A 12,139-nucleotide genomic window follows, 5' to 3' on the forward strand; every position below is an offset into this window, starting at 1 on the left:
CGTTTGCCGTAAGACATTTTTTCGGCTAGTCTACGATGAGGTACCTTGTCGAAGGCTTTTGCAAAATCAAGTATCGCCATGTCCAACTGGAGGCCTTGGTTCATGTATTTGGAAATTTCGTCAGTTGTCAGCAGTAATTGCGACTCGCATAATCTTTTAGCACGGAACCCGTTTTGATTTTCATGAAGTATGTTGTTACCATCTAGATGTTTCATAATTTGAGAGACAACTAAATGTTCAAGCATTTTTGAGACAACTGCAGTCTGTCTGTTCATTGGTTTGTTGGTTTGTTTGCGTCAACATTTATCTTGGGCATACATTTTGCAATATTGAAGATAGCAACTAGATATGTTGAATGCATGTGTATCTCATAGAGCTGCCCATTTTAAGTGGTGAAAGGTCAAGATCATCCTTCAAGGTCAAAGGTCAAATATATGGGGGACATAGTGTTTCACAAACACATCTTGTTGTACTAATAATTGAAGGTTTGTATTAAAATATTATGAGGGGATTGTTGGTGTTTGTTTATTGCATTTTTTATTCATAGCTGACAAACTTTTAAGCTAAAAAATCATTTCAACATATCAGACTGCGATAAATGTGCAGTTTCTTCATTATGAACAGGATAAACATTGGACCATAGTGACCTCAGACTGTTAATTAACATGCTATCATTAGTAATTATTACTCTTTTGAAAACATCTGGTTAAAATGTATATCAACTGAGTCTTTAATGTATTGCCCTGATTTCGCTTGCCCAACGCTGATTGTCACAATTAGGAATAAGGCATGGTAACAAAAACAATTGTGAAGGTAAGGTCCTTGAATGTTCCTTCTTTATATTATTTACTTATTTATGTATTGTTTCCATAGTGTCTGTTATACAACATTCTGTCTTGCGTTGAGTGAGTAAAGCGAATTGGTGTCCTATGGACAGATTCTTAGACATCAAAATGGAATATATGAATCTCGTACTAGGAAAACTGGGCTTTATGCATGTGCACAAATTATTATCCCAGATTAGCCTGTGCAGTTTGCACAGGCTTATCTTTCCGTCTAAACTTGAACTTATTTAAAGGAGACTTTAATGAAAAATTCCATAAAAGCGGAAAGTGCTGTACCTCATAAGCCTCGGCGGACTGCGCAGGCTAATTTGGGACAATACATTGCGCATATGCATAAAGCCATGTTTGCCCAGAGCAAGGCTCATATAAGTAGCTAGTGATAAAACATCACAAGTAGAAATGCAACACATTTATCAAGTTGAATCAGGTGAGCAATACTGGGCAATCAACTGTAACAACAATTGGTTGACTGAGTTCATACAGTGCTGTAACATATTCGTGAATTAACTTTTTCAGATATAAAAATGTTATCCCTGAATAATATCACTGGATATTGATAGTTATAACACACAATGTATGTATTAGTATGATGGTCTAAATGCCAATTTTAAAAAACAAAAATATATAACATCAAAAGAAAAATGTTTTTTCAAGGATTCTGCAAATTTAAATATTGAACTATTTCGCAGCAATTTCTGAACTGGGTGCATGCTTTTTTTTTACTGGTTTTCCTATAACTCTATGAAATATGAACGTAATGACCCATTTTCCCTTTAATCCTAAAAATACAGTCTTTAAATAAGGTTATTCTCTGAAAAAAAAAATGTTTAGAGGAGATTTAATAAATTCATATTCCACTGATAACGATGTTGATACTGCTATAAGTACATAAATTATCAATGTTTAAAGCACGGTTCACGGTTCTTAATATCTTAATCAATTAAATGTTAATCTTATGACAGCAGCACGATTCAGATTGATATTGGCTACAGGGCTGCATATGTTTGGATATGTAAGATCCTCCTTTTCAAAGTGATGTTACTCTTGGGCATAATAATCTCTCTGTTTCCTCCTCTTCAAATGGATGTTACTCTGGGGCAAAGAATCTCTGTGTATCCTTTTTTCAAATGGATGTTACTCTTGGGCCAAATTTTCCTTCTTTTCAAAGGGATACTACTCTTGGGCAAAATAATTTCTCTGTTTTCACCTCTTCGAAGGGTTGTTACTCTTTCCGTCTTGGGCAAAATAATCTCTGTGTTTTAGAAGTTGTCTTGCTGACATATTCCCTTTCACACGCGCTTTTATAATACCGCAACTGATGATAAATAGTTATGAGGATAAGATTCAAATGTTGGCTGAGAGAAAAGGTACCTCACAATCATTGTTCATGTTACACTTTAGATTGATTTGCCTACAGAAAACAATCCATCAAACTCTATTCTTTATACTTAAGCCTGAAAATAGTATGTTTTCGATAACCAAACCAACAGACCGATTCTAACTTTGTCTGTATCTTCGTGTGATGACCTTACAATCAATTTGGTATTCCATGTTGTGTTATTGATTTTTTTTCTAAAATAAATATTAAGTATTCAATCATGTTGGCTACATAGGATCGTAGTCAGAAAATTAGCTTTAAACTAAAATTAAGGTATGAAATAATGATTCATAGATATTTTGAAGATTTCATTTAGTTTTATTGAATGTGGCAAGTAAAAAAGGTATTTCTGATAGATGTTTCTATTGTTCTTATTAAGTTTAATATTATATTTCTGATATAGATTTTAAAGATAGACGATTAAGAAACGCACACAGGATATCAAGACGATATGAATTATCTCCCTTTTCAATCCTCTATATATTTGCTAGATAAGACTTTGTTCTTAAATAAAGCAGTGTTGTATTTATCTAAATATACCATATGAGACAACTGTTATTAATACTGGATATAAGATTTACTCAGTTACTCCCCTTGGACTGTAATGTTATCCATGATTGTTCAGTTTATTTGTTTGTATTATTGTTATTATTGTTCTCGAAGTCAGATTATTTTCATGCAACCCTTTAAAGCAGGCAGCATATAGCAGTTGCACTTTATGTCGATTTGTAGGTTTCTGGTTAAGTGGTGAATTAACTGGTTTTTATAATTAGCTAAACCAGCTATTTTTTAAGTCATCATCATCATACTTGTATGTCCGGCATTACAATCATCCATTTGTCGGCTGTGTGGTACAAATAATATAAAACCTTATCCTATTTTGTTGCTTGTTTAATTCTTTTACAAGTAACATGATCTCTTTATTTTACAACTTTGAAAAATGATTTCTTGGTTGAATGATCAAATTGAAGAAGCTGATCACTATGAATGCTTTCTTTGAAAGCCCATGTTATCAAATTACCTATTGAGTACATATCTTAAGTTGATAATTTATTCCTGTTTGTTTTTGTTAACTGCCCTGTTGTGGTATGGTTAAGTCAATTCTCTCAAATGACATGTTAAATACCTGATAGTTACTTTGTTGACTAGAGATATAACCTTGAAACAAACTTGAAGTGGATTTTTATTTGACTCGATAAGCTGAAAAGTATGTGTTGATAGACTGAATAATAGCTAGATTGGTGTGTTTTATTTTGTTTAATAACCAGTCAGCCTAGAGACCTTATTATTTGCGTTAAATAAAAGACACAGAGATTCAAAGCTTCAGTGTTTTACAAAATGGCGACCTTTTCGCAGTCCACCATTGAAAAAGGATCTGACACGGTTCAAGATTTCTTGCGTTCAAGTTGCAAGGACGAAAAACTGTTTGAATCGGCTGAATCCTGCGTGAAGTTTTATTGCCAAAAATGTATCGCATGCATGGAGAGTTGTTTATTAAGAACATTTCCTCATGGACGGGTTGATATGAAGAAATGGCCAGTGGCCAAAAAGGTGGAAGATCTTATTCTTAAATGTGGTGTTCATAAAGAGGAATACCTGAACATGTATTGCGAAGACCATAGCCAGCTGTGCTGCACTAATTGTGCATTTCTCAATCACAGGTATTGTGATCATTTTGGTAAAAGAACCCATAAAAGATAAAAAGTATAGGGTTTGAAACTGCTTTGAAATAAAATTGAATACTTAGCAAAACATCAAGTTGATACTATGATCAGATGTTGTTTTCTTAAAAGAAACCAACATTTGTTATCAAATGAATAAAAAAAGATCGCAGTTTTAAACTTCCTTAAATGCCATTCATTAATTTTTGCAATAGCAAATCTTCTGCTGATTTCAAAAGCTTAGTTTAAAACTATAATCATGTATATGAACCAAGTTTGAAGTCTTGTTAAAGGTATAGTATATTAGTTATGTGATCCTGCATTACTTTCGGTAAAAAAAATAAAGTTAGAGAGTTCATGTCTCTTTTCATAATTATCAAACAACGATGCCTTAATAGCCATGTAAAGTTTGCTACATAAAAAACTACTCGGTTTGGTAGGGCCCAATAGTATAATGTATATACATTACTTCCAATTCATATAGGCTATCACAAATTATATTTTTACCAAAAGATTTATCTGATTTGCATGCCTCAAGCTTTTAAAGTTTGTACTTTTGCATAATTTATAAACTACCTGTTTTAATAAAAAAAAGTATTTTTTCTTACAGACAATGCAAACAGGTGAAGCTTGTATCGGACATAGTAAAGACAAACTCAACTAACCTGAATAAGCTGTTAGTTACTATCCAAACTATTCTGGGAGAAATGAAGATTCTTCGAGACAAACAGAAGGCTAGCATGGCGTCTGTACAAAGTTTATACGATAGGCAGTTAAAAATAATACAGAAAACACGCAGAAAATAAATGCAACCTTAGACATGCTTGAAAAAAAGACACTGAAGGAAATGAAAGATGCACTGACCAAACGCAAGCCTCTCTAAGGGGTGATGTTGACAAATGTGCCTCACTTCAAGATGAATTAAAAACATCTTGGTGATTGCATACAAGACATAATTGATAAAAGCAACCTGGAACTATCTTTTGTAGCAAACATTAAATGTCAGGAAAAGATCAAACAGTCTGAAACCTATAAGAAGAAGACATTTGATAAAACACTATCATCAATAGCTTTCAGCCTAACAGTGATATTGAGCATTACCTTCCAAGTTGTCAGGTCTCGGGACTATTGAACACAATGTCCAGACATTGACTGCGCAAGGAAAGCAAGACACAGTAATAAGATTGAACTGAAAGTCTGAATATGATATGAGCATCCCAAGTCATTCTGATACATGCTTTATAACAGCCTTCTGTGTTCTCCAACAGACTGGTCCTGGTTGCAGACAACAGCACAAATAAAGTTAAGCTGGCTGGACGAGCAGTACCGCGTGGTGAATCACTGTGATGTATCTGCCTGGCCACAGGACATATGTCAGATAGCACCCAGTGAGTTTGCAGTGACTGTCGATGCAATAGAAAACACTCATGAAGTCGTGTTTATTACCGTCATCAACAACCAGGTCGTCACAGGCAGGAAGCTGAAGTTAAAACATAACTGTGTTGGTATTACCTACCACCAGGAAAACCTGTTTGTCACATCCAGTACTACCTTGTACAAGTAACACAATGAGCGGTAACCTGGTCTGCAAACTGTACCAGGACAAATCAGATACATCAAACAGGTAAGAATCATGGTGGATTTGTCTTTATATACAGTGAGGTATTGTTAAGAGTTGTCGAATTGATTACTTCAACTGAAAGTAAGTTTTAATGCCCCCAGTTGAAAGAGGTAGTCATATAGAAATCATATTGCCCATTTATACTCGGGATGTCTGTCCGAACATTATTGTCTTGGCAATAACTTTTTTGTATTGATTGATTGTTTTAGTAGGAACTAATGAAAACTATCATAAGACGTTTCAGGTGTAACAGCTGTCTTTCTACCTTATAGGTCACGGTCATACTTAGGGGTAAAACGCCAAACTTGACATCTAAACAGCCGAAAGTTCCTGTCTCAGCTATAATTTTGCCATATATATTAATGGATTTCAAAGTCACTTCGCACCAAAGGTAAATCTCTTCATCAGACTGAAATTTTGCCATACAACAGATTCTCTAGACTTAGACTCTGTCAATCATTTAAAATAAAAATAAATTACCACAATTGACGATGACAAAGTGTTGTGTGTAGTACCCACCTCCCCGCCTCAGTTGTCAAGGTCACACTTAGGCTCCAGGGTAAATTTGCCATAAAAAAATATTGATTTCAATTGCTTACTGATTTATATATATGTTGAAAGAGACATCATTACAAAGTTATGCATGTTTGTGAGTCCAAGGGGGGGGGGGCATTGATAGGGGGGGGGGGCATTAATGTTTCACAAACATATCTCATTAAATATTTCTCAAAACAGAGATCTTGCGGCATTTCGACTGCACTGATATGTTTTCAACATGGGATTTGTCCAAAAATGTCTTTTCATTGTTTTACTATAAACTTTGGTGTTTTAACAACCTAAACATCTGATTTGTAAAGTTTAAGTTAGTAAGTTAAAAAAACACACCATTGGTGTCATCCCAGTTATTAATATTCCTAAAATCTCCAACAAAAGATGTTTGATATTTATGTATTTTTGCCGTAATAAAATTTTAATAAATTGTAAAGCAATGTGGTAACTGTATACTGAAATATTCATGATGTGACGTCGCAAACTTCAATTAAACCATCTATGCAGCACATGCAAGATATCCGCGAGGATTTAATGCGTCAGTATCTTAAGTAACAGGTCACATTTTGTTGTGGAGAGGTTCCTTGTAGAGAAAGATAGGTATGGTAAATATAAAAAGCCAACAAACTGCTGCAAAGACGTTCCAAATAACGACCAGAAAGTAACACTACTGGGGTTATATACATATCACTGTATCCCCCCTTTTAACATATATTGCCTTTGGCCATAAACATGTGCTTTGTGTAAACAATTTGAGGAATTGTCCATAAAGAGCAAGTCATTTGCTGCGAAACACACACGTTCTGACCTGTTCTTCATATTGCTGTTATCAAATAAACAAACAAGCCTAATATGCTATATAAATAATAAAACAATACATTATATTCAATCAATTGTTTTTAAATTGTTGCAAACAAAAAACAAAAAAAGCACTTAATAAGTGTAATTTTGATTTTATCAACTTGCTTTTGTAATTGGTGACAAAGAACTAGACATGAACGTTTAATTATTGTTTATCAATGATTTTGTCTTTAAGTAAAAGTTAAAAACACATTACAGTCATCATTTTTTATACATACATGTATACGGTATGTTTTTGTCATTTTAACTCTTAATTATGCCAAAAGAGTGCAATCGTGTTTTCTGTTTTACAGTACACAGATGTGTTGTGAGCCCGACAGGTGACAAAGTTGTACGTCACAAACCCCTCCAAACACAAGCTGCTCACCCTGGCCAGGGATGGATGTGTCATTGCCATATTCGCTGACCTTGAACTGATATCTCCAACTAGTGTACATGTGACACCTGCAGGTCAGGTTCTTGTAAGTGGAGGGGATTCCCACACTATCCTACAGATTGACAGTAAGGGAATCAGGAAGCTGGCCACTCTGGCTACAGGGAGGGATGGGATTCAGGAACCATGGTCAGTCTGCTACAACAGCAATACTGCTTCATTATTGTTGGACAGTGTAATAACAAGATCCTGGTGTACAAAGTGAAATAGATAATAATATTGTAATGTTTCAGACCCGTATAGGGAGGGTTAATATATAGACGGAGTTTGTATGTATATTTATAACACACACACACACACACAACACACACACACACACACACACACACACACAGAAATACATGTACATACAGTCCAGCGTTTTACTAGAGAATCTTTACGAGCGAACCCGACCACGCGCCACACACGCTGCGTCTGCAACGCTGGATGCTGATTGGTGTAGGGAGGGGTTAACCGAAGTTTAGCATAATTATGACTGACGGCTGGAAATAACATCCCTTCTATCTTCAAAATAAAAAAATGCATTGTTCAAAATACATAAAGTAAATTTAAATTCGAAAAGTAGAGTATTGGGAGATGAGAGTGTCCTTTCCTTCCCGTGAAAAAAAAATAGTTTCGAAATGCAGTTCTCGCGCTATCAAATTGTTTATCAAAACAAGAGGTTAATGAAACTAATTTAACACGTTGATAGTCTTGTTGGGAAAACAGTCATTAATCCACGAGCTGGCGGCTGATCCGAGATGATAAAAAGTTTATTTCCTTGATGACATAGGTCAGCTTTCGGTCAGATTGTCTTGAATTTACGGGAACGGCGCTGATCAAACCATTATCCGATATGAACAAGCGATTGAGCACGAATTACTAACAAATGTGCGAACAGGCTTTCTGCAATAAATTGTGTTGATTTTCTCTGGCAAGGTATGAGAACAGACTTAATCGGTTATAGTAAATCTTAGGCATTTTTCAACCAATTATAAAATATAGTTGCAGCAGATCGTTGTTGGCACATTTGTTTCACAATGATATAATTATGATTAACAGAGTTTATTATTACCTGTATCACTTTAATTACACACATATGTGTATAAGGCGCAGAGTGTATCATATGAATGCAGTTATTACACGTGTATTTATAGTTCGGTCTGTATTTAAATGAGCGTTATTAATAAATCCATTCATGAATAATACACTAGCGCGCACGTTATTCCAACATACTGTAGTACCATGCGGCACATTTTGCTGTTTGTTAGTCATTGTCGTATTTTCGCGGCGGCTTTCTTTCACGACTCGAACGGTTCAGCGGTTGTTGCACGGGTTGATGGGCGGCTATTTCCTGGCGTACGATGTCATCGTGAGATGGAGGTAAAGCCAGCACAGGCTTGAGGTGAGAGGCGTCGCGTCTTAGAATTCGATCCTTATGTCGAACCGTAACCATGGAACCCTTGTGCGACACGACACTTCCCGGAACTGGCGAAAACGGTTGTGTCGAGTTTGTTTCGCACCTGCTGTTTGACAATAACCTTGTTATCTGGCCGTAACGCAGATGCTTTTGCTTTATTCCGTTTATCTGCGTAGTATTTGTTTTCTGCTTGACTTTCGTGTCCCGTTCCTCGACATATTTTCGGTTACGACTTGGCGGTACCGATAATTGCGGGAGTTTTGTTTTCATTTTTCGGTTGAACATTAGTTCAAATGGTGAAATTCCAGTGCTTGGGTGCTGGGTGCTTCGGTAGTAAAAAGAAATTTGGTAAGTGCTGATTTGTAGTTTTGTCCGGACGCCAGTGCTGTTTTCATATATTTAACTAGAGGTTCATAAAAGCCTCTTCTGTACCGTTGGCTTTTGGGTGAATGGGTGTTATTTTCCTGTGTTTGAACCCGAGCTGAGTGGCAAATTCTGAGAATATATGGCTGTTTAACGGCGATCCGTTGTCGGTTTTGACAACGTTTGGTATGGAAAACTGTCCAAAGATTCTCTCTAGCAATAGGATGACGGCTTGTGCAGCTACGCTGTTGAGGTTTTCGACCACTGGATATCTACAGTAATCACAAATACCTACCATAAAGTATTCCCCAGAGGGCATTGGCCACGGAAATCAACCGAAATTTCATCCCACTGACGCTTAGGCAACGGGCTTGGCTTAACTGGTTCTTGTACTGTTTCGTTTGATGCGGACATGCAGGGTATACACTGTTTTCATTTGGCGTCTATGAGTTTGTCCATGAATGGAAACCAACAGGTTTCACGCAGCAATGATTTACAACGGACACGACCCTGGTGACCCTCGTGTGCCAGGTTAATGACCTTATGCTGCAATGATTCTGGAATACACAATCGGGTACCACGCAATAAAATATGTCCATCTGAGAGTGATACCACGGTCAGTTCTTCGCGAACGTTTAGATAACGGCGATAGCTGTCTGTCTGCGAGCAATTTGTTTGTCCCAAGTGTTAACGAAATTAACGTATTCTTCTGCTACGTTGTCTGCTTTGAATTTTTGATTCGGATGTCTGGAGCAGTAGTCGGCGATCATTTGGTTTCCAGCACGGTACTTCACTTTGAAATTGAATGTGGTCAATCTTAAGCGCCATCGTTCAAGACGGGCTGACTGGATCTGCTTTGTGTTGTTAAAAATGGACTCCAGACACCGATGATAGCTGATCAAGGTAAATGCTTTGCTAAACAAGTATAAATGGAAATGTTGGCATCCCCAAACAAAGGCAAGAGCTTCTCGTTCTGTTTGACTGTAGCGCTGTTCGACTGGGGTGAGTGACCTACTTCCGTATGCAATTATCTTACTGTCCTGAATAAGTATTCCAGAAACACCGACAGGACTGGCGTCTACCCATAATTCTGTGTCCTTAGATGGATCGAAGTATGTCATCACTTGATCACTTGAAAGTGCGTTTTGGAGATGTCTGAACGCGGTCTCTTGCTTATTTGTCCATTCAAACGCGACCATCTTGAGTGAGGCGTCTTAACGGTTCAGATATTGTTGAGTAATCGCGGATAAATCGCGAAACATAGTTTGTCATGCCGAGAAACGACCTGATTTCTGCTTGATTTTCGGCCTGTTTATGTTCTGGATTGCCTCGACCTTTCCTGGATCTGGAGAGATTCCAGAGTCGGAAAATATGTATCCGTAAAATTTGAGTTTTGATTGTCCGAATTCACACATTCGTCTATTGAGGGTGAGACCCTTCTCCTGCAAACTTTTGCAGAAGCGCTCCAGATTTGTGTCGTGTTCTTGTCGTGTTTTGCCGTGCACTATTATGTCGTCACTGATATTTTAACGTTTCGTCAGAGCCTGTCGGATTTCGTTCCGGAATATTTCTGGCGCAAAGCTTACTCCAAAGTTGAGACTTTTATTGCGCCGTAGGCCTACATGGTTAGCAACACTGTCATATTTCTTGATTTTTCGGAGAGTTCCAGCTAGTGGAACCCCTTGTACAGATTCACTTTAGAGACACCGTTGAGCCGTTTAATTCTGATACTGGTAAAGGGTTAAATACGTATCTTTGTGCTAACGGATTAAATACGTATCTAAGTATAAATATAACCAACTTGATACATTCATCAACCGTATTTGTGTCCAATAAATATCTACTTTTGAGCCCCAGGGCAACCAAAATGTTCAGTCTTGCTGCTGAAATTTCCAAGTGCATTTCTGACGGACTACATCAATTTCTATGATTAACAGAGTTATTATTACCTGTATCACTTTAATTACACACATATGTGTATAAGGCGCAGAGTGTATCATATGAATGCAGTTATTACACGTGTATTTATAGTTCGGTCTGTATTTAAATGAGCATTATTAATAAATCCATTCATGAATATACACTAGCGCGCACGTTATTTCCCACATACTGTAGTACCATGCGGCACATTTTGCTGTTTGTTAGTCATTGTCGTATTTTCGCGGCGGCTTTCTTTCACGACTCGAACGGTTCGCGGTTGTTGCACGGGTTGATGGGCGGCTATTTCCTGGCGTACGATGTCATCGTGAGATGGAGGTAAAGCCAGCACAGGCTTGAGGTGAGAGGCGTCGCGTGTTAGAATTCGATCCTTATGTCGAACCGTAACCATGGAACCCTTGTGCGACACGACACTTCCCGGAACTGGCGAAAACGGTGTGTCGAGTTTGTTTCGCACCTGCTGTTTGACAATTACCTTGTTATCTGGCCGTAACGCGATGATTTTGCTTTATTCCGTTATCTGCGTAGTATTTGGTTTTTTCTGCTTGACTTTCGTGTCCCGTTCCTCGACATATTTTCGGTTACGACTTGCGGTACCGAAATTGCGGGAGTTTTGTTTTCATTTTTCGGTTGAACATTAGTTCAAATGGTGAAATTCCAGTGCTTGGGTGCTGGGTGCTTCGGTAGTAAAAGAAATTTGGTAAGTGCTGATTTGTAGTTTTTTGTCCGGACGCCAGTGCTGTTTTCATATATTTAACTAGAGGTTTCATAAAAGCCTCTTCTGTACCGTTGGCTTTTGGGTGAATGGGTGTTATTTTCCTGTGTTTGAACCCGAGCTGAGTGGCAAATTCTGAGAATATGGCTGTTGAACGGCGATCCGTTGTCGGTTTTGACAACGTTTGGTATGGAAACTGTCCAAATATTCTCTCTAGCAATAGGATGACGGCTTGTGCAGCTACGCTGTTGAGGTTTTCGACCACTGTATATCTACAGTAATCACAAATACCTACCATAAAGTATTCCCCAGAGGGCATTGGGCCACGGAAATCAACCGAAATTCATCCACTGACGCTTAGGCAACGGGCTGGCTT

Source organism: Dreissena polymorpha, chromosome 10 (assembly GCF_020536995.1).
Source record: "Dreissena polymorpha isolate Duluth1 chromosome 10, UMN_Dpol_1.0, whole genome shotgun sequence".
NCBI classification, from domain to species: Eukaryota; Metazoa; Mollusca; class Bivalvia; order Myida; family Dreissenidae; genus Dreissena; species Dreissena polymorpha.